This window comes from Stenella coeruleoalba (assembly GCF_951394435.1).
Source record: "Stenella coeruleoalba genome assembly, chromosome: 3".
Classification (NCBI taxonomy): domain Eukaryota; kingdom Metazoa; phylum Chordata; class Mammalia; order Artiodactyla; family Delphinidae; genus Stenella; species Stenella coeruleoalba.
This window is the reverse complement of record NC_137148.1, coordinates 19,842,432-19,865,428: the sequence shown is the minus strand read 5'-3', so window position 1 is coordinate 19,865,428 and position 22,997 is coordinate 19,842,432.

Sequence of the window (22,997 nt, the reverse complement as noted above, 5' to 3'; positions counted from 1 at the left end):
TTCTGACCATGACCTGCTTGAGAAACTCTTTGTATGGCTCCCATGACACTATATTTATCTGGTTTTCCTCTGATTTCTTTGGAAAGTTCATCTCGGTTGTTTAACGTTTTGTTTTCCTCATTTTGAATTTAAAGAGAGGAGGTCTTTATACTTTAATTCTAGACTCCTTTTCTCAAGCTATAATCTTTAAAAATGGCTTCAGTTACTTACTTTGATGCTTCTAAGTTCACATGACTCATTCAGTCTTTTTCCTAAGAACTTTCTGTTCATATACCTTTTCAATATTATATTTGAACTTGTAGTTCAAAATCATCTCTATACAAAGGTTTTGTTGGACATTTAGACTATTTTTTGCCTAAGGTTTGGGTCTTTTTACCAAAATGATGGATTTCCTTCCCAGAAGAAGGGTAACTTGGCAATAGCAAGTATTTACCAGAATGTGAAACAAGTGAAACTTTCAGACTTCCTTGGTGAAAATGTAAATTAGAACAACTACATTAGAAATTGATTTGGTCTATACAAAAGCAAAAAGCCTCTAGGAGTACATTTCCATTTGACTCTATTTTTCTGCTCATTTTTTCCAACTGTACAAACATATCTACTTTTCCACTATATCTATTAACACTGTTTCTTGATTTTTTGTTATATATTTAATGTCAGACTTTGTGTGTAAAAGCATAGTAAGGCTAAGGTAAACAATATCTACACCCAGAGGAAAGCCATGTCGCTTCTTTCGGCATCCTATTCATGAGAGGATTAAGTCAATCTGTCTGTAGTTGTGCTGGGTGTGCCTTTGCTTTTTTAATCTACCATCGTGTACTAAAGTCTTGAAATTTCTCTGGTGGTTGATTTCACTGTCATATTTTGAGTGTGAGGTATAGAATTCTAGAGGATCTCTCCTTAGCTTCAGATTTCAGACAACAGGTCTTGCACACCTGTCCAACAGAGGATGTCTCACCCCACACTCCTCCCACAAGGCAGACTGCCTGAGTCTCTGGTTGGGACACTCTTAGCATTCTTGTACTTCTCCAGCAAGAAACACTTTCTTCCTCCTTCTCACTGTGGAGTTCAGAGCACAGGCAGGCTTCCAGCTCTGCCCCCAGGACTGCAGCCTCTACCTTGTATCATAGCAAGTTTCTGGTCTAGTGGCAGATGGCTTCCTCCTTCTGTTAGTGGAGGGTGCAGAATAGCTGGTTCTCTTGTCCCTCCTCCAATGGAGTCAAAATGTGCCTAGAGTAAGTGCAGAGTCCATCCTCATATCTACTTTTGCTTTAGTGTAAATATACATTAAATGTATCCAATGCTCATCAACTGCCATTTTGCTGACATTCCTTCAGTCAACCTTTGTTTGATTGAAATTGATATTTAAGATTAGTGGTTCTCAAACTTTAACATGCACAGAACCACCTAGAGTTTATGTGACACAGAGATTGCTAAGCATTTCCTCTAAAATTTCTGATTCAGTAGATCTGGGAAAAAGTGGGAAAATTTCCATTTCTACCAAGTTCCTGGGTGTTATGGATGGTGCTGGCCTGGGGGCAACACACTGAGAATAGTTGCACTAGAGCACAATCAACAAATTATACATCCAAATACTTTGGCCTCCTGTTTTAGTAAATAAAGCTTTACTGGAACAGAGCCATGATTATGAATTGGTCAATTTTCTATGGATGGCTTCATGTTTTAACAGCAGAATTGAAATTGAATAGTGAAGACAGAGATCATGTGATCTGCAAAGCCTAAAATATGTACTATCTGCCCTTTACCAAAAACAAACAAAAACCCCAAATCAAAACACATACACAAAAACCAAGCAAACAAAAATGTTTGCTTGAGATGATACCGCAGAACTTCAGAAAGAAATTTTCCCTGAGTTCTTGAAAGTATAAATTATTTTTCTATTACCTGGATATTTGAAGAAAATAATTTCAGGTACAAAATCTTTCACCTACACTGTCTATTCTTGAGTTTCTTAATACCTTAAATCTACTGTCACCTTACATTATTTTGTATGAAGTGTGATGCTAAACTGATTTTCTATCTTTAATAAGTAACTGGGTATTTTGGCCTAGAAGCTCAGAGTACTTTTTTTTAAACCCTAATATATAATAAATATGGTAGGACAGTGGTCCCCAACCTTTCTGGCACCAGGGACCGGTTTCGTGGAAGACAATTTTTCCACAGACCAGGGTGGGGTGGGGGATGGTTTGGGGATGATTCAAGCACATTACATGAATTGTGCACTTTATTTCTATTATTATTACATTGTAATATACAATGAAATAATTACACAACTCACCATAATGCAGAATCTATGGGAGCCCTAAGCTCTGAGCTTGTTTTTCTGCAACTAGATGGTCCCATCTGGGGGTGATGGGACCGCCTCAGCTCCACCTCAAATCATCAGGCATTAGATTCTCATAAGGAGCATGTAACCCAGATCCCTTGCATGCACAGTTCACAATAGGGTTCGCGTTCTTATGAGAATCTAATGCCACTGCTGATCAGACAGGAGGCAGAGCTCAGGCGGTAATGTGAGCAATGGTGAGTGGCTGTAAATACAGATGAAGCTTCGCTCCCTCATCCGCCACTCACCTCCTGCTGCTGTGCGGCCCGGTTCCTAACAAGCCATGGACTGGTACCAGTCTGTGGCCTGGGGGTTGGGGGACCCCTGTGGTAGAGAATACTTCAGAGTTAAACATTCAGAATGATAAGTCCCTCAAATCTATTTACAGATTCAAAGCAAAATCAATAAAAAATCCACAAGATAATTTTGTGGAAAATAACAGGTTGATTCTAACATTTACATAGAAGTGGATATAGTTTAAAATAGCAAAAACTTTTTAAAGAAAAAAAGTTGAAATACTTACATTCTCTCATTTTAAGAATTACCCTAAAACTATAGTAATCAAGAGAGTCTGATACTGTCAATGTATACCCTTAAAGATCAAGAATACAAAATAAAGTACAAAAAATAGATCATCACTTACATGTTCAATTAATTTTTTGAAATGATGACAAAGCAAGTTTATGGGGAAAGAATATTCTTCTCAACAAATGGTAATAGGACATTCAATATTCATTTATATTGAAAAAAAAAGAACAGCAACAACACCAACCGTTTCTTTGCACCATATACTAAAATTTATTTGAATTAGACCATAATTTTAAAAACAAAAACTAAAACTGTAATATTCCTTGAAGAAAATCTTTGTGGCTTTGGAGTTGGCAAAATTTTCATAGATAAGACACCAACAGCTAAGCGATAAAAGTCATTATATACTATATGATTCAAAGTATATGAGATTCTAGAAAAGAAAATTACAATGACAGAAAGCAGACAGTGTTTGCCAGGGTCCAGGGATAAACAGTAAGACTTCATAGGGGCATAATGAAACCCTTTTTATATCTTGTTTGTAGTAAATGTAATATGACTGTACAAAAATGAACGAAACTTATCAAATAGTACATCTAAAATGAGTGAATTTTATTACATGAATACTATTCCTCAATAAAGCTAGTAGGGGAGAGGCACAGATTTTACGAAAACAGAAGTAGAAAATCACCTTTTATTAGTAGATAATCTGATAATATCTGTATAAAATTAAATATACACACACATATAAATATATACACTATGATCTAGAAATTTCACTCCTAAATATATACCAATGAAAAATGAACATATATAACTGTAAGTAGACTTGCACAAAACATCTGTAATATTTTTAGTCACAAAAGGCAAAAACCATATACAAAAGGGATATCCAACAGAAAGTACATGGATAAACACATTGTGATATACTCATTCAATGGAATAACACCCAGCTATAAAAATTGGGACAGACTACTGACATATGTAAAATCATGAACATCTCTAAAAATATGTTGCTCTGCAAAGTAATTAAGGCTCTAATAGGTATATATCTTTCTAACTACATGGATATAGTTAGATATATATCTAACTATAGATAGATATCTATATCTATATAGATATATAGAAAGATATAGTGTCTTTCTAACTACATGGATATTTAAATCTATAAAATAGAGAAAACTAGTCAATGAAGACAGAAATCAAAATGGTGTCTTCCTTAGGGGATTGACTGGGAAGGCACAAAGGACACTTCTGGAGTGAGAAATATTCCACAGGTTGATAGTATCTGAAAATACAATTGTCAAAATTCACAGTTTTGTTACAATTAAGAGTTTTGCTTTTTACTATGTATAAATTATAACAATAAAACATATGCAAGTTATCTACAAGTAAAAATAAATATGTGATGATATAAATAACATTAATGTGTCTTTCATGTAGAATATCTTTTTACATTTTTATTAATAAAATATATGAAATTCTCTCAACGTTTCATTCAAAATACGTTACTAAACATATTTGCTTGCAGAAGAAATAATATTCAAATTTTCTTTTTTTTTTCCTGTAGTCTATTTGGCCTATATTCTTATTTTTTCATTTTTATTGTCAGAACTGATCACCATATGTGAATTTTAACACCTTAATTTAGATTTTCACATCAGTATTTTATACTCAGTATCCAGTTCTTCTGTTTCTAAGAACTGTTTTTTATGACAAGGCAGAAGATACATTACTGATTGAGTACTCAAAAAATTTAAAAACTAGATTCATTAACTTTCGTTTTGAATAAAATTTTCATGTAAATCATATGTATGCATACGTATGTGTGTGTAATCTACTTCACTGATTACCTTCAATCATCAACTTATCTTTATAATTGCTAGTATAACTTCTGAAAAGATATAGAGAATATTAAAGCAGATGCCATTCCCCAAGACCCTCAACAATTCAACAACCTGCATAAGAGGCTCTAAGAATGGAAAGTCCGGAAAAATTTGTGTATGGATGCCTGGGTGTATCAAGCTGGAATGGAAGATCAATAACTTACAAAGACTGTTACTCCTTCTTAAGTATACTCTACAGGACATTTTCCTCTAGGCTCATATTCAAGACCAGATTAGTGATTTTAATGAGTGAAAGAAAGGACAAAGAAAGTGAAAGCATTCACTTTATGAATCTTTTTATTTTATTAATTCAAAGTTATTTTGTTTGAACACTGCATTACTGAAAACTCTATATCAAAATATTTTCATTAAAATATTTGTAATTATTTTTTTGGAAATGGCAAAACTTAAAATTTATAATGTTTCATAATGAACTCTTATGTTATTTTTAAAGTGGGAGATTAATGGAAAGTCTCAAACAAATATTTCTTTATTCAGCACTACCTTATTCAGTAACAAAAACTGGAAACAATACTATCAAATAATATACGATTTACTGTAGAATTAATAGAAATCAATCAATAAATAAAACCATTCTATGGACTTCCCTTGTGGTGCAGTGGTTAAGAATCTGCCTGCCAATGCAAGGGACATGGGTTCAAGCCCTGGCCCGGGAAGATCCCACATGTCGCAGAGCCACTAAGCATATGGGCCACAACTACTCAGCCTGTGCTCTAGAGCCCATAAGCCATAACTACTGAGCCCACGTGCCACAACTACTGAAGCCTGCGCACCTAGAGCCTGTGCTCCGCAACAAGAAAAGCCACCGCAATTAGAAGCCTGCGCACCACAACAAAGAGCAGCCCCCGCTCGCCGCAACTAGAGAAAGCCTGCGCACAGCACCAAAGACCCAAAACAGCCTAAATAAATAAATAAATAAACATTCTATGACTGAAAGGCATAACCACATACAATACTGTTTCTGATATGTGTTTACTATAACATCTTCAAATCAATTTAAGTTCCTAAGAAGAAATAGAATTATCTATTAAAAATGAAAACCATGTTTATTCTTGCTTTAAAAATATCCAACTGTGGGGCTTCCTGGTGGCGCAGTGGTTGAGAGTCCGCCTGCCGATGCAGGGGACACGGGTTCGTGCCCCGGTCCAGGAAGATCCCACGTGCCGCGGAGAGGCTGGGCCCGTGAGCCATGGCCGCTGGGCCTGCATGTCCGGAGCTGCACAATGGGAGAGGCCACAACAGTGAGAGGCCCGCGTACAGAAAAAAAAAAAAAAAAAAAAAAAAAAAAAAAAATCCAACTGTGAAAATAAAATTGAATCATAGGGATCACTGAAAATCTATTACAAGCCATGTGATCTATCTTCTGGCATATTTTCTATAGAAACATGGAGTCATTCAATCATAATTTTAAATTGATGAGTATACATTTTATATCTATTTGAAAGTCATCAAGGAACGTATAAATTATATTTTTATTAACAAGATAGATTTTAAATATCAGAAGTCAAGCAGTTTCCAAAGTAATTTTTTTAAACAGTGTAGAACTCATTATTTATCATTTAAGAATATTATTATTTTGCGAGGTAATAATTTGGTTGATTATATATTAGTGTATACTATTTTAATGAAATACATAACAATTTACAGCATTTCTGTCTGCCTTAAAATAGCTTATTTCTATTTCCTGGAATTAGGCCATGATAGTCACCCTCACCATTGGTGCCATTCATTTCAGGAACTTTCCACTGTGACATATCACCATATTAGATTTGGATACATCAATGAAAATATTAAGTAATCCCATAGTAGATACTTTCCCCTAGGATAATTAAATGTGATAAATGTCTTAAACACATACACACACGCACAAAGGGGAAAAAAGTGGTTTACGTAACCTACACTTAAATTTTTAAATGTATGGCAAATATAACTTACTTATCAATCACTCTGCATACTTGAGATATACATACACTTGTAACAATATTATTTTCTCTCATTTTTTAGAGACTGGTACCTGAGCTGAAGAGGGTAACTGCATTCATTTTTTCCTGCTGCCATAACAAATAACCACAAACTTAGTGGTTTAAAACAACACAAATTTAGTATTTCAGAGTTCTGTAGGTCAGAAATTCTAGTTGGCTCTGCTGATTTCTCTGCTCTAGATTTCACAAAGCCAAAAACAAGGTGTCAGCCAACTGGACTTTTCTCAGGAGACTCTGGGAAGAATTTGCTTCCAAGTTCATTCAGGTTGTTGGCAGAATGCAGGTCCTTACAGTCATAGGACTGAGAATCCATTTCCTGCTGCCTGTCAGCTGGCAGATGCCCTTAGTTCCTAGAGGTTTTTCGCCAGTCCCCGCACATGGGAGTCTATATCCCAGAGCCAGCAACGGTGCTTTGAATGCTTCTCATACATGGAATCTCTGACTCACCTTCTGCAACATTTCTCTTGCCAGAGAAAATTCTGTGCATTTAAGGGCTAATGTCCTTAGATGGGCCCAGCTAGATAATGCAGGATAATCTCCCGATTATAAGGTCCATAACTTTAACTGCATCTGAAAATTTATCTATGCTATGTAATATAATATATTACAATTTCTGGGAGTTAGGGCAATGGCACATTTGGTAGGATATTATTCTGCCTACCACAGTAATATAAAGCCCTTCAATGTCATAAAGGTAAGAAGCACTAGAATCAAAATTTAAGTGCAGAGCTACTGCAAATACACCCAAATTGAATTCCTCGTTTTCCTCAGCCCTCGATTAGTAAAACAAAGCTTGTGTATTTTAAATAGACACAAAGATATTCAATCACACAATCAAGTGTGACTGGAAAATTAGAATTCTAGTTTACATTTGAAAATAGATCTACAAAAGAAGTTATTTTCATGAAATAAGTATCAATATATATTTGAATCTCTTTATATATGTGTCTATAAATATGGATGTGCATACAATAGAATTTGGGAGAAAGGTGGATAGTAATGGGACGTTTTATGACATCTAAAGTGTGAGTGCATGTGCGGATGGTTACTGAAATACATCTGAGCAAAGCATAAAGCTCTGCGGAGACTAACCTCAGATAGAGTCCCTGAAAAATAAAAGGCAGTTTGCTTAGTATGGTGAATCCTTCCTTCCTTACTCTTCTTGCTCTCTTTGGTAAGTCATGAAGTGCTTGCATCTATTCTTTACAGCTTTGTTACAGTGCACATGCTATATTTCTTCCTCTGAAACCCAAAATGGAGTAAAGATACAGAATATTTGAAAAACACAATTATAATTTTGATCTAACACCATATTAGGAGAAACACATTTGTCATGAGCACACAGGAATTATATGCAGAATATGACTTACATGTAAGACGAAGGTATATCTTATTTCATGTATGGTAGCATAAAAGATCAGGGTTATTTTTAGCATAATTCAATTTTTTAAATTAAACAGTAAAAACATTATGCATTGTGAAATAAGCCAGAGACAAGAAGACAAATACTGTATGATTCCACCTATATGAGGTACCTAGACTAGGCAAGAGACAGAAAAGTATAATGAAGGTTGCTGGGAGGTGGGGGAGGGGAAATGGAGAGTTATTGTTTAATAGTACAGAGATCTGTTGGGGATGATGCAAAAGTTCCAGAAATAGATAGTGATAATGGCTGGACAACATTTTGAATGTACTTAATGCTACAGAATTATTCACTTAAAAATGAAAATATAATTATGTTTTTATACATATATTTTTTCACTGTGATCTAAAGTGTTTAAAAATATACCAACCATTGGAAATCACATACACACACAAACCCTCACTATTTTATGGTTCAAAGAACAATTAAACAATTGTTTGATCTTAAATGATAAGATACTATCAAATCTGTATTGATGGGGCAAAACTTTAACACTAAATGTTTATGTAAATAAAAATGAAAGGCTAATGCGTTATGAAGTTTGGAGAAAAATAATAGAGTTAAACCAAATAAAGTGGAAGGAAAAAGAAATATACATGAACATAAATGCATAAAATAGAGTGTGCTGGGAAAGGTAAAAACGGATTAGTTGAGAAGGATAATAATACAGGCAGATAATTCCTCAGGAAAACTGTAAAAAAAAAAGATTCTAGGTACAAATAAGTAGTAGGGGTAAAAAAGAGGATATATTATGTGTTTGCTTTTTGTCTGCCTTTCTCACACTTTAAAGGAAGCAGAGATTTCACTCTGTTTTACTTATAGCTTATGATTGGCAAAATAATGGTTCCCCAGTATGTGTGCACCCTAATCTGAGGGAACTGTGACTATTTTTCCCTAACATGCGGAAGGGACTTTACATAAGTGTTTAAGAATCTTGGTATATAGACAGCATCTAGGATTGTTATTGAAGTGAGTCTGATGAAGACATATTTGTCCTTCCAAGTGAAAGAGGGAGGAAAAGTTAGCATCAGAGAAAGATTTAAAGATGCTATGCTGAGACCTTCAAGATGGCGGAAGAGTAAGACGTGGAGATCACCTTCCTCCCCACAAATACATCAAAAATACATCTACATGTGGAACAGCTCCTACAGAACACCTACTGAACACTGGCAGAAGACCTCAGACTTCCCAAAAGGCAAAAAACTCCCCATGTACCTGGGTAGGGCAAAAGAAAAAAGAAAAAAACAGAGACGAAGAATAGGGACAGGACCTGCACCAGTGGGAGGGAGCTGTGAAGGAGGAAAGGTTTCCACACACTAGGAAGCCCCTTCGCGGGTGGAGGCGGCAGGTGGCGGAGCGGGGAAGCTTCGGAGCCGCGGAGGAGAGCACAGCAACGGGGGTGCGGAGGGCAAAGCAGAGAGATTCCTGCACAGAGGATCGGTGCTGACCAGCACTCACCAGCCTGAGAGGCTTGTCTGCTCACCTGCCGGGGCAGGCGGGGGCTCGGAGCTGCGGCTCGGGCTTTGGTCGGATCCCAGGGAGAGGACTGGGGTTGGCAGCGTGAACACAGCCTGAAGGGGGCTAGTGCGCCACAGCTACCAGGAGGGAGTCCGGGAAAAAGTCTGGACCTGCCAAAGAGGCAAGAGACCATTGTTTCAGAGTGCACGAAGAGAGGGGATCCTTCCCTGTCTGCCACAGAAGGCAGAGCACTGCCTAAATGAGCTCCAGAGACGGGTGCAAGGCGCGCCTATCAGCTCAGACACCAGAGACAGCCATGAAACGCTAACGTTGCTGCTGCAGCCACCAAGAATCCTATGGGAAAGCACAGGTCACTGTCCACACCCCCCCCACCTACCCCCTGGGAGTCTGCGCAGCCCGCCACTTCCAGGGTCCCATGATCCAGGGACAACTTCCCCGGGAGAACACACGGTACGCCTTAGGCTGTTGCAATGTCATGCCAGCCTCTGAAGCCACAGGTTCACCCCACATTCCAATTATAACTATGGTACCCCTCCCTACCCCACAGCATGAGTCAGCCAGAACGCTTAATCACCCACTCCTTTAACCCCGTCCTGTATGGGTGAGAACAGAAGCCACAGGATGACCTACACACACAGGTGGGGCCCAAACAACCCTGGGAGCCGTGCAAACAAAGAAGAGAAAAGGAAATTTCTCCATGCAGCCTCAGAAGCAGCGGATTAAATCCCCACAATCAACTTAATGTACCCGGCATCTGTGGAATACCTGAATAGACAACAAATCAACCCAGAATTGAGGGGCTGGACTTTGGGAGCAAGTGTAGACATAGGGTTTGTTGTCTGTGACTGACTTGTTTATGATTTTTATGTTTTAGTATAGTTTTTAGTGCTTGTTATCATTGGTGGATTTGATTATTGGTATGTATGCTTTCTTTTTTTAATTACTTTTTATTTTTTTATTTTAATAATTTTTTTTAAACTTTCATTATTTTATTTTATTTTTTAATTAATGTTTTTCTTTCTTTTTTCTCCCTCTTCTTCTGAGCCATGTAGATGACAGGGTCTTGGTGCTCCGGCCTGGTGTCAGGCCTGAGCCTGTGAGGTGGGAGAGCCGAGTTCAGGACATTGGACCACCAGAGACCTCATGGCCCCACGTAATATCAATCAGCGAGAGCTCTCCCAGAGATCTCTGTCTCAATGCTAAGACCAAGCTCCACCCAACAGTCAGCAAGCTCCAGTGCTGGACGGCCTATGCCAAAAAACTAGCAAGAGAGGAACACAACCCCACCCCACCCATTAGCAGAGAGGCTGCCAAAAATAATACTAACTTCTGAGACACCCTAAAACACACCACCAGTCGCAGCCCTGACCACCAGAAAGGCAAGACCCAGCCCAATCCACCACAGCACAGGCACCAGTCCCCTCCACCAGGAAGCCTACACAAGCCACTGAATCAACCTTACCAAATGTGGGAAGACGCCAAAACCAATGGAAACTATGAACCTGCAGCCAGCAAAAAGGAAACCAAAAACACCGTAAGATAAACAAAATGAGAAGACAGAGAAATATGCAGCAAATGAAGGAGCAAGGTAAAATCCATCACACCAAACAAATGAAGAGGAAATAGGCAGTCTGCCTGAAAAATAATTCAGGGTAATGATAGTAAAGATGATACAAAATCTTGAAAACAGAATGGAGAAAATACAAGAAACGTTTAACAATGACATAGAAGAACTAAAGAGCAAACAAACAATGATGAACAACACAATAAATGAAATTTAAAATTCTCTGGAAGGAATCAATAACAGAATAACTGAGGCAGAAGAATGGATAAGTGACCCGGAAGATAAAATAGTGGAAATAACAACGGCAGAGCAGAATAAAGAAAAAAGAAAGAAAAGAATTGAGGACCGTCTCAGAGACTTCTGGGACAACATTAAAGGTACCAACATTCAAATTATAGGGGTCTCAGAAGAAGAAGAGAAAAAGAAAGGGTCTGAGAAAATATTTTAAGTGATTATAGTTGAAAACTTCCCTAATATGGGAAAGGAAATTGTCAATCAAGTCCAGGAAGCGCAGAGTCCCATACAGGATAAATCCAAGGAGAAACAGACCAAGACACATATTAATCAAACTATCAAAAATTAAATATAAAGAAAAAATATTAAAAGCACCAAGGGAAAAGCAGCAAATAACATACAAGGGAATCCCAATAAGGCTAACAGCTGATCTTTCAGCAGAAATTCTGCAAGCCAAAAGGGAGTGGCAGGACATATTTAAAGTGATGACAGGGAAGAACCTACAACCAAGAATACCTACCCAGCAAGGATCTCATTCAGGTTTGACGGAGAAATTAAAACTTTTACAGACAAGCAAAAGTTAATAAAATTCAGCACCACCAAACCAGCTTTACAAAAAATACTAAAGGAACTTCTCTAGGCAGGAAACACAAGAAAAGGAAAAGACCAACAAAAACAAACATAAAATAATTAAGATAACAGTAATAGGAATATACATATCAATAATTACCTTAAATATAAAAGGATTAAATACCTGAACCAATGGACATAAACTCGCTGAATGGATACAAAAACAAGATCTGTATATATGCTGTCTACAAGGGACCCACTTCAGACCTAGGGACATATGCAGACTGAAAGTGAGGGGATGGAAAAACATATTCCATGCAAATGGAAATCAAAAGAAAGCTGGAGTAGCAATTCTCACATCAGACAAAATAAACTTTAAAATAAAGACTATTACAGAGAAAAGAAGGACACTAAATAATGATCAAAGGATCAACCCAAGAAGAAGATATAATAATTGTAAATATTTACGCACCCAATATAGAAACACCTCAAAACATAAGGCAAATGCTAACACCAATAAAAGGGGAAATCAACAATAACACAATAGTAGGGGACTTTAACACCTCACTTTCACCAATGGACAGATCATCCAAAATGAAAATAAATAAGGAAACACAAGGTTTAAATGACACATTAAACAAATGGACTTAATTGATATTTATATGACATTCCATCCCAAAACAACAGAATACACTTTCTTCTCAAGTGCTCATGGAACATTCTCCAGGATAGATCATATCTTGGGTCACAAATCAAGTCTTGGTAAATTTAAGAAAACTGAAATCATATCAAGTCTCTTTTCCAACCACACACTATGAGACTAGATATCAATCACAGGAAAAAAAATGTAAAAAGTAGAAAACAAGAGATCACTGAGGAAATCAAGGAGGAAATCAAAAAATGCATAGAAACAAATGACAATGAAAACACGACGACCCAAAACCTATGAGATGCAGCAAAAGCAGTTCTAAGAGGGAAGTTTATAGCAATACAATCCTACCTCAAGAAACAAGAACAATCTCAACTAAACAACCTAACCTTACACCTAAAGCAATTAGAGACAGAAGAACAAAAAAAAACCCAAAGTTAGCAGAAGGAAAGAAATCATAATGATCAGATAAGAAATAAATGAAAAATAAATGAAGGAAACAATAGCAAAGATCAATAAATCAAAAAGCCGGTTCTTTGACATAATAAATAAAATTGATAAACCACTAGGCAGACTCATCAAAAGGGAGAAGACTCAAATCAACGAATTAGATGAAAAAGGAGAAGTAACAACTGACATTGCAGAAAAACAAGGAATCATGAGAGATTACTACAAGCAACTAATGCCAGTAAAATGGACAACCTGGAAGAAATGGACCAATTCTTAGAAAAGCACAACCTTCCAAGACTGAACCAGGAAGAAATAGAAAATATAAACAGACCAATCACAAGAACTGAAATTGAAACTGTGATTAAAAATCTCCAACAAGCAAAAGCCCAGCACCGGATGGCTTCACAGGTGAATTCTATCAAACATTTGAAGAAGAGCTAACACCTATCCTTCTCAAACTCTTCCAAAATATAGCAGAGGGAGGGACACTCCCAAACTCATTCTATGAGGCCACCATCACCCTGATACCAAAACCAGACAAAGATGTCACAAAAATAGAAAACTACAGGCCAATATTACAGATGAACACAGATGCAGAAACCCTCAACAAAATACTAGCAAACAGAATCCAACAGCACATTAAAAGGATCATACACCATGATCAAGAGTGATTTATCCCAGGAATGCAAGTGTTCTTCAATATATGCAAATCAATCAATATGATAAACCATATTAACAAACTGAAGGAAAAAAACCATATGATCATCTCAATAGATGCAGAAAGAGTTTTTGAGAAAATTCAACACTGATTTATGATAAAAACTCTGCAGAAAGTAGGCATAGAGGGAACTTACCTCACCATAATAAAGTCCATATATGACAAACCCACAGCCAACATTGTTCTCAATGGTGAAAAACTGAAACCATTTCCTCTAAGATCAGGAACAAGACAAGGGTACCCACTCTCACCGTTATCATTAAAAATAGTTTTGGAACTTTTAGCCACAGCAATCAGAGAAGAAAAAGAAATAAAAGGAATCCAAATCAGAAAAGAAGAAGTAAAACTGTCACTGTTTGCAGATGACATGATACTATACAAAGAAAATCCTAAAGATGCTACCAGAAAAGTACTAGAGCTAATCAATGAATTTGGTAAAGTAGCCGAATACAAAATTAATGCACAGAAATTTCTTGCATTCCTATACACTAATGATGAAAAATTAAAAGAAAAATTAAGGAAACACTCCCATTTACAATTGAAACAAAAACAATAGAATACCTGGGAATAAACCTACCTATGGAGACAAAAGACCTGTATGCAGAAAACTATATGACACTGATGAAAGAAATTAAAGACGATACAAACAGATGGAGAGATATACCATGTTCTTGGATTGGAAGAATCAACAATGCGAAAATGACTATACTAAGCAATCTACAGATTCAATGCAATCCCTATCAAACTACCAATGGCATTTTTCACAGAACTAGAACAAAAAATTTCACAATTTTTATGAAAACACAAAAGACTCCAAATAGCAAAAGCAATCTTGAGAAAGAAAAACGGAGCTGAAGAAATCAGGTTCCCTTACTTCAGACTATACTACAAACCTACAGTAATGAAGACACTATAGTACAGGCACAAGAACAGAAATATAGATCAATGGAACAGGATAGAAAGCCCAGAGATAAACCCACGCACATATGGTCAACTTATCTTTTATAAAGGAGGCAAGCGTATACAATGGAGAAAAGACAGCCTCTTCAATAAGTGGTGCTGGGAAGACTGGACAGCTACATGTAAAAGAATGAAATTAGAACACTCTCTAACACTATACACAAAAGTAAACTCAAAATGGAGTAAAGACCTACATGTAAGGCCAGTCACTATAAAACTCTTAGAGGAAAACATAGGCAGAACACTCTATGACAAATCACAGCAAGATCCTTTTCATCCCACCTCCTAGAGAAATGGAAATAAAAACAAAAATAAACAAATGGGACTTAATGAAACTTAAAAGCGTTTTCACAGCAAAGGAAACTATAAGCAAGATGAAAAGACAACCCTCAGAATGGGAGAAAGTATTTGCAAACAAAGCAACTGAAAAACAATTAATCTCCAACATATACAAACAGCTCATGTAGCTCAATATCAAAAAAAAACAAACAACCCAATCCCAAAATGGGCAGAAGACCTAAACAGACATTTCTCCAAAGAAGATATACAGATTGTCAACAAACACATGAAAGCATGCTCAACATCACTAATCATTAGAGAAATGCAAATCAAAACTACAATGAGGTATTACCTCCCACTGGTCAGAATTGCTGTCATCAAAAACTTTACAAACAATAAATCCTGGAGAGGGTGTGGAGAAAAGGGAAGCCTGTTGCACTGATGGTAGGAATGTAAATTGATACAGCCACTATGGAGAACAGTATGGAGGTTCCTTAAAATACTACAAGTAGAACTACCATATGACCCAGCAATCCCACTACTGGGCATATACCCAGAGAAAACCATAATTCAAAAACAGCCATGTACCACAATGTTCATTGCAGCACTATTTACAATAGCCAGGAGATGGAAGCAACCTAAGTGTCCATCAACAGATGAATGGATAAAGAAGATGTGGCATATGTAAACAATGGAATATTACTTAGCCATAAAAAGAAATGCAATTGAACTATTTGTAGTGAGGTGGATGGACCTAGAGTCTGTCATACAGAGCAAAGTAAGTCAGAAAGATAAAAACAAGTACTGTATTCTATATGGAATCTAAAAAAAAATGTTCTTATAAACCTAGGGGCAGGACAGAAATAAAGACGCAGACGTAGAGAATGGAGTTGAGTGAGGACACAGGGTGGGGGAAGGGTAAGATGGGACGAAGTGAGAGGGTGGCATGGACAGATATACACTACAAATGTAAAATCGATGGCTAGTAGGAAGCAGCCACATAGCACAGGGAGATCAGCTTGGTGTTTTCTGACCACCTAGAGGGGTGGGACATGGAGGGTGGGAGGGAGACGCAAGAGGGAGGAGATATGGGGATATATATATATATATATATATGTATAGCTGATTCACTTTGTTATACAGCATAAACTAACACAACATTGTAAAGCAATTATACTCCAATAAAGGTGTTAAAAAAAAAAGACATTAAAAAAAATGCTATGCTGCTGGGTTTGAAGAAGGCAGAAGTAGTGTTCAGCCATGGCATGCAGCACACCTTTAGAAGGTGGAAAAGGGAAGAGTATGGACTCTCCACTAGAGTTTCCAGAAGCTTCCTTGATTTTAGACCAGTGAAACCATTTTGGACTTATAACCCCCAACAAACACTGTAAGATAACAATTTTTTCTTGTCTTAAGGCATTAAGTTTTTGGTATAGCGGCAAAAGGTAAATTATACAGTACAGTGTGCTTAGTATCTAGAATACTCCCTGGCACAAATCAGTCAACCAGTAAGTATTTGTTGGTTGTTAAACATATAAGTGGGATTGGTAAACACTATATATACTATTTACCCACACTATATATGGGGTAATATATAAATATATTACCCCATAAACTGGATTATATTTACATGGGTTTGTGGTATTAATCGTTATATATGTTAGTTCATAAATGTTTTAATTACAAAAAATAAACATGTCATGTACTTATTTATTTTTCCCATGTGAATTCTATCCTTGTGTTTCTCAGTGTAGTAGTTTCAGAATTGCCCAGATTAATACAGACTAAAATTAAAATAAAAATAAACTTCTAATTCTTGAACTGGGAGGAACAGTTGATCTTACTAGTTGCCATTTAATATCAGGAACATCCATCCATATGTATACCACCTAGGCTACAAGAGGATTTACTTAATTTATAGCAAGCATAAAGAATTTTTTAACAATCACTGATCAGTTTCAATGTTTAACAAACCTGAGTTAGAACTGGTTTTACATATCCTGATCCCACAGAAAATATCATTCACTGCTATTTAAATTAGGAAAGAACAAAGAGAATAACACACATAAAGTAAAATAATATTGTTATAAAATGGTATGATAGATGATTTGTTGAACCAGTAGCAGCAAGATTACGTTGCTTTTCATAAAATCCCTTTTGACTAAAAACTGAATGAGCATTTTAATGATCAATAAAGCCTTAAATAATTGGATTGCATGTAAAAATATAAACTGTCCTTTATACACGGTGACTTTATATCATAGAGGGCAAGTTATTTTAAAGACTTATGTAATGACACTAGCTACTCATTTTGAAATCTGGAATTGCACAGGTAGTGTAACCTAAGTGTGTGGAGCACACTTTAACAATAGGAAAGTATGCTAAACAGGAATTCTGAAAATATAGAAACTTGAACCTTTGAAATGGGTATTGCTATTTTGATATAAGAAGAAAGTGTTACTTTATTACTTTACTTATTAAAATATATGGATAAAAATCATTGTCCTGTGTGCTTCTCTGCATGTGTGAAATCCTTAAGTTTGCTATAGAATTCTTTGCAGAGAACTTAATTATAGATTGAAAAGTCCACATATCACACCAGATTAACTGATGTTTCATAAGTAGGTTATATTCAAAGTATTAAATCTACTATATTAATATTTGTGTGTTAACCAGCAGCTCTGTGTCAACTGAGGATTGGACACCAGAATGTGTATCTAAATAGAAGAAAGAAATTCAGAACTGCAAACATTAGATAGCTCAGATCACAAATTTCACAGAAATAAGATAGGATCAGGTTGGGTAATTTCTAAATTCCTTTTCCAGCATGACATTGCTGTAACAAAAGGTCAAAAAAAAATTAATCTATCATAGGTAGCATTTTTTAGCATTATTAGCTATTTCACAAGAAGAGTTACTCAAATTAAAACTTAAGTCCATGTAAGAAATAATTCCCAGAGTTTAAAAATAATTAGGGATAGAAAATTTATAGGAATGAAACAAAAATAAAAAAGACCACTGGATTTTATTTTTAAGACTAGATATTTTATAAGACTTTTTGTTTGGCAATAGTTATACAGGTTTCAGCATTTTAAAACTTCATGAGATGTTACAGACAATGCCAGTCATTCACTCATTTATTCAGTAATTCATCAAATATTAATTGAACACTTAAAATATGCCAACCAGTGTTCCAGTTGTTTAGAAAAATAAAAGCCAATTCTTGAGAAGGCAGAGGCATCAGTCCTGCGATAAAAAATTCAGTGTATTACAACGGGCCTCACCTGAGAAAATACAAATCCGTTATAATTTTATTTTACTAACTAGGTCCTGAAAATATTATCAGATAATCTAGGAGGCCAATGTTCATATAATTTTATTTGGTTACAAAAAGATTATGACTATGATAATAGTCACCATATTTTGGAAGTTCCTAAACTTTAAAAAAAATACATAATATGAAGTAAGGATAATTTGTTAAAAGATACTTTTTTTCTAGTAGAGTACATTTACAGGTTTTTTAATTAGGAGGCACTTATATTGAAAATTTGATTTACTTCTTAAAGGCCATACAGTTATCTGTAAGATAAGGCAAATCCCTACCCACTCCACAGAGAGGCAGTTAACTCTACATTTCTTTATTTAAGATAGTTCCTTAAGAATTTAAAACTAATCCCACTGTCACAGAATGCACTACGGAACGATTCTGAAAAAAAAAAAATCAAATTAAAATGAGAAACTTGGTTTCCTGAGAAACACTTAAATCTTTATATTTATTTTTCAACTAATGCAAAATGAAAGGTGACATTGACATAATTCCTTGCTGTGAAAGTTATTTTATGATCCCATCAAAAGATTAACTATACAGATACAAAGATATGTTTCATGCAGAAAATCTTAGTTATAAAAAAGGATAGAAGATTATATGTTATGTAAGCATATTTTTGCTAAACATAATAATCCTCAAAGTTTCTGATTAGCTGTCAGCATTTCTTGAAAAAGTAAACAGCTTAGAATTACTAGGCTAAACCCCAGTTCAGCTTTTTTTTATTAAGTGAACATTCTAAACCACAAGCCTGCAGTTGACCTCATTGTATTAAAAAGATGACTTTTTTGTTCATACATATTTTCTTACAGAACTTCCTGGTTCAATCTGATCTCAAGTTTAAGTCTCATTTTCCTATTTCCCAACCCCAAGATGAACAACCATGCATCTTGTTCTGCCGGAATCAGTAATAAAACTATGCAGACAACACTAGAACCACTAAAAGTAGCCATATACTTATAATTTAGTGAAGAGATTAATTAATAATATGAGGAAATTACTGAATATTTTCAAAAATATTGTTATAAATTTTGTTTAGCTGTCATACTTTTATACTATCTCAACTTGGAAATCTGGAACTACTTTCCCAGAAATTTCCTTCCCTGCATGTTTCCCATTTCAAATTTAAGAGGGAGGGAGAGAGGGAGACAGGGAGGGAGAGAGAGAGAACTGAGTAAAGTTTAGAGCACGGAAGTAAGCAGCATTCACTAGGCTCTGAAGGTCACTGTTTAGATGAGCCAAAAGAGAAATTCATTGGTGCTATAGGCTTTCAGCTTATCTTTGTTCCACTTTTGTGTGAGAGATAACAAATAGATGCCAGCAGGTTCCTATTTGTTGTTCTTACCCAGTCTGCATCCAGCTTCTTGTCCCAACTGCTGACCAGGTGGACTGGCTTACTTCAGGACCACCACCAGACAGAGGCAAAGTCATTCTATTTTCCTGATTCAATCCTGACTGAAACAGTTGTTGATACCAGAAATAATTCCAGACAAAGTAAAAACTATGAGACTCTAAGTGGTACTCTCACCTGATTTAGTTTAATGGCACTAATGTCCCTATTTCCAGTATTTAAAAGGGGCACTGGGAGTCCATGTCACAGTGGAAAAACAACTACTTACATGATCACCTCTAGATACCTGTACTCAAGTGCACATAAAAGTAAAGTTTTATTTATCAAGTAGGTCCGGGCATAACAGAATATATTAGTGAAAAGAAGAAGAATAAAGGAGTTGGGGAACGGTGCTTCTAGGAACAATGAGCAACTTGGAGAAAGAAATTCATCAAGTCAGGGCAAATTCTCAGGTCAAGGTCCATATGAGAGACTAGAAAGTTACTCTGACTGCCTGAAAAGAAAACGCTTATCTACTACAGCAACAGGACTCACATTTCTAAAAATCAAACCCAAAGATTAAAATATGGCCTCAGGGCTTCCCTGGTGGCGCAGTGGTTGAGAATCTGCCTGCCAATGCAGGGGACACGGGTTCGAGCCCTGGTCCGGGAAGATCCCACATGCCACGGAGCAACTAGGCCCATGAGCCACAACTACTGAGCCTGGGCGTCTGGAGCTTGTGCTCCACAACAAGAGAGGCTGCGACAGTGAGAGGCCTGTGCACCACGATGAAGAGTGGCCCCCGCTTGCCACAACTAGAGAAAGCCCTCGCGCAGAAACAAAGACCCAACAGACAAAAATAAATTAATAAATAAATACAGAAGCTTTCATTTAAAAAAGAAAGAAAAAAATTGGCCTCAATACAATGTAAATTGAATTTACAGGTATGCCATGACTACAATGTTAAATTAAAACATTGATTAGGAAGGTATGAAACCCTAAAACTTGAGCAGGGTTCTTATGAAAAGATTATGATGGTACTTTGTACCTTGAAATGTCTTTATTTAAATAATATGCATATATTTTCCCAATGTAACTTATCAACCTTTTAGATTGGTTTCATCCAAATACCTGTAAAAGGAAATTGAGCAGGATGTTCTTTGGTCCTGGTATTAGCTTGGTACCCACAGTTAAAATCAAAATACACTTAAAACCCCAAGCTCCATGAAAAAACCTTTCAATTGAATCCTAACAGCTTCCCCCGAGGCTTATTAAAATGCCTCATAGTCATCTAGCATCTATGACATTCCTTCTTTTCTATCCATATAAGAATTCTGGAGAGGGGATTGCAGGATTTAGGCCAAGTCTCTCTCTCCCTTGCTTATCATGGTAGAATTCAAAAAGAATCACCCACAGAAATTAGATTGCCTGCAATCATACTGAAATCCCTTTTCCATGTTGGGTATCAAATTGGGCAGCAGACTCGCTGATATAAACCTACACTCTCTGAGAACTCCAGGGAACTCTAGAGAATTGGCAGGGTCAAGAGAGAAGACAAAAGTGTAATCTGCCGGGGCTGTATTTACACCTCTTTGTCAACATTGTGTGGATTTTCTGTTGTTAAGGTGGAAAGTTGAACTAAAGCCAACCTTAAGAACCACATTCAAAAGGGCTAAAAATAGTTATTTTGTGGAGCAGCATGCAGAAATGGTGTCAGAAGCTGCCAGCGGTCCAGGGGATAAAAATGGTCAAGCTTGGTCCACAATACTATAAAGAGATGGGGTCCCATACGGTCCTCAAAAAATTTAGGGATCTGGCATTAGAAGTCTGCTCCACAGAGCGCACTGAAGGCTATGAAAGTAAAGCGAGGTGACCTGTACACTGCAGAGCAATCCTGTGACGGAGGAAGGAGAAGAGAGGAGACTTGCATCAAATACAAGTTTAGTCTGGACTTGGAAAATCATGGAGTCACAGTAGGTTGGATTTAACCTAATTTGGATATCAGTAAGTCATGTCATTTTATAATCCCTTTGCTTGAATGGGGATAGATACTGTGACTTGCTTCTAATAAACAGAGTATGGAAAAGGTAACTGGATTCTTCAGAAGTAGTTTGTGTCAACAGAGTTGATTTGGGCTTACTAAGTAGAGAGGTTATCCTCGGTGCTCTTAATTTAATCAAGTGAGAACTTATAAGAGGGACCGAGGTCCTGTGGGTTCAGAGACTTTCTCTCTACTGTTCTTGAAGAATCAAGCAACAATTGTTCTACAGTGTTAAGGAAATTAATTCTACAACAACCATCTGTGCTTGGAAGAGGACCCTGGAGCTCAAATGATACCCCAGCCCTGATTGATATCTTTTTTTTTTTTTTTTTTTTTTTTTTGCGGTATGCGGGCCTCTCACTGCTGTGGCCTCTCCTGTTGTGGAGCACAGGCTCCAGAGGCACAGGCTCCACGGCATGTGGGATCTTCCCGGACCGAGGCACGAACCCGCGTCCCCTGCATCGGCAGGCGGACTCTCAACCACTGCGCCACCAGGGAAGCCCTGATTGATATCTTAACTGCAGCCTGGGGAGACACTAAGCAGAGGACCCAGTGAAATTATGTTTGAACCTTTGACCTAAGAAAACGAGATAATAAAGAGGTGTTGTTTTAGCTGCTATGTCTGTGGTAAGGTGTTATGTAGCAGTAGAAAACTAGTTCACAGTGTTGTTGTTTTTAATATCATAAAACTAGTCAGAGCAACTAAGAATACCAACGAGTAAAGCCATGGAAAGTGTCATTAAAAAAATTCTCCCCGACAGAATGAGCCCTGGCTGCACAATCTGTGAACAGCACAAGGAGTACAGGTTCAGCAGCAGTGTTGTGGGACTGATGGGAAGGGAAAGGAGACCACTGAAGGAAACCTAGCAGGGTGGCAACTCACAAAACACCAAAATAGGCATTCCTATTATCTCCATTCATCTCCGTTCTTATCAGCAACACAGAAATCACCAAAAAAAAAAGTACTTATCCCCTTTCTCTACAATTATTTCTACTTTCTGAGTGAAAAGCTCAGAGGGAAGAATTAAGAACATTTAACATTAAGAAAAGTCCCCAGACTCTCAGTTTTAGTTGAATTCTAAAATAAAACAATTTTTTTAAAAAAGGGTTTGGAAATTGGATAATTATTTCGGAAATGAAAACAGCACAGCCATACCACACAGCATGGCCAAAGATAAATTCCAAAGAGATCAGACATTGAAATGTCAAAA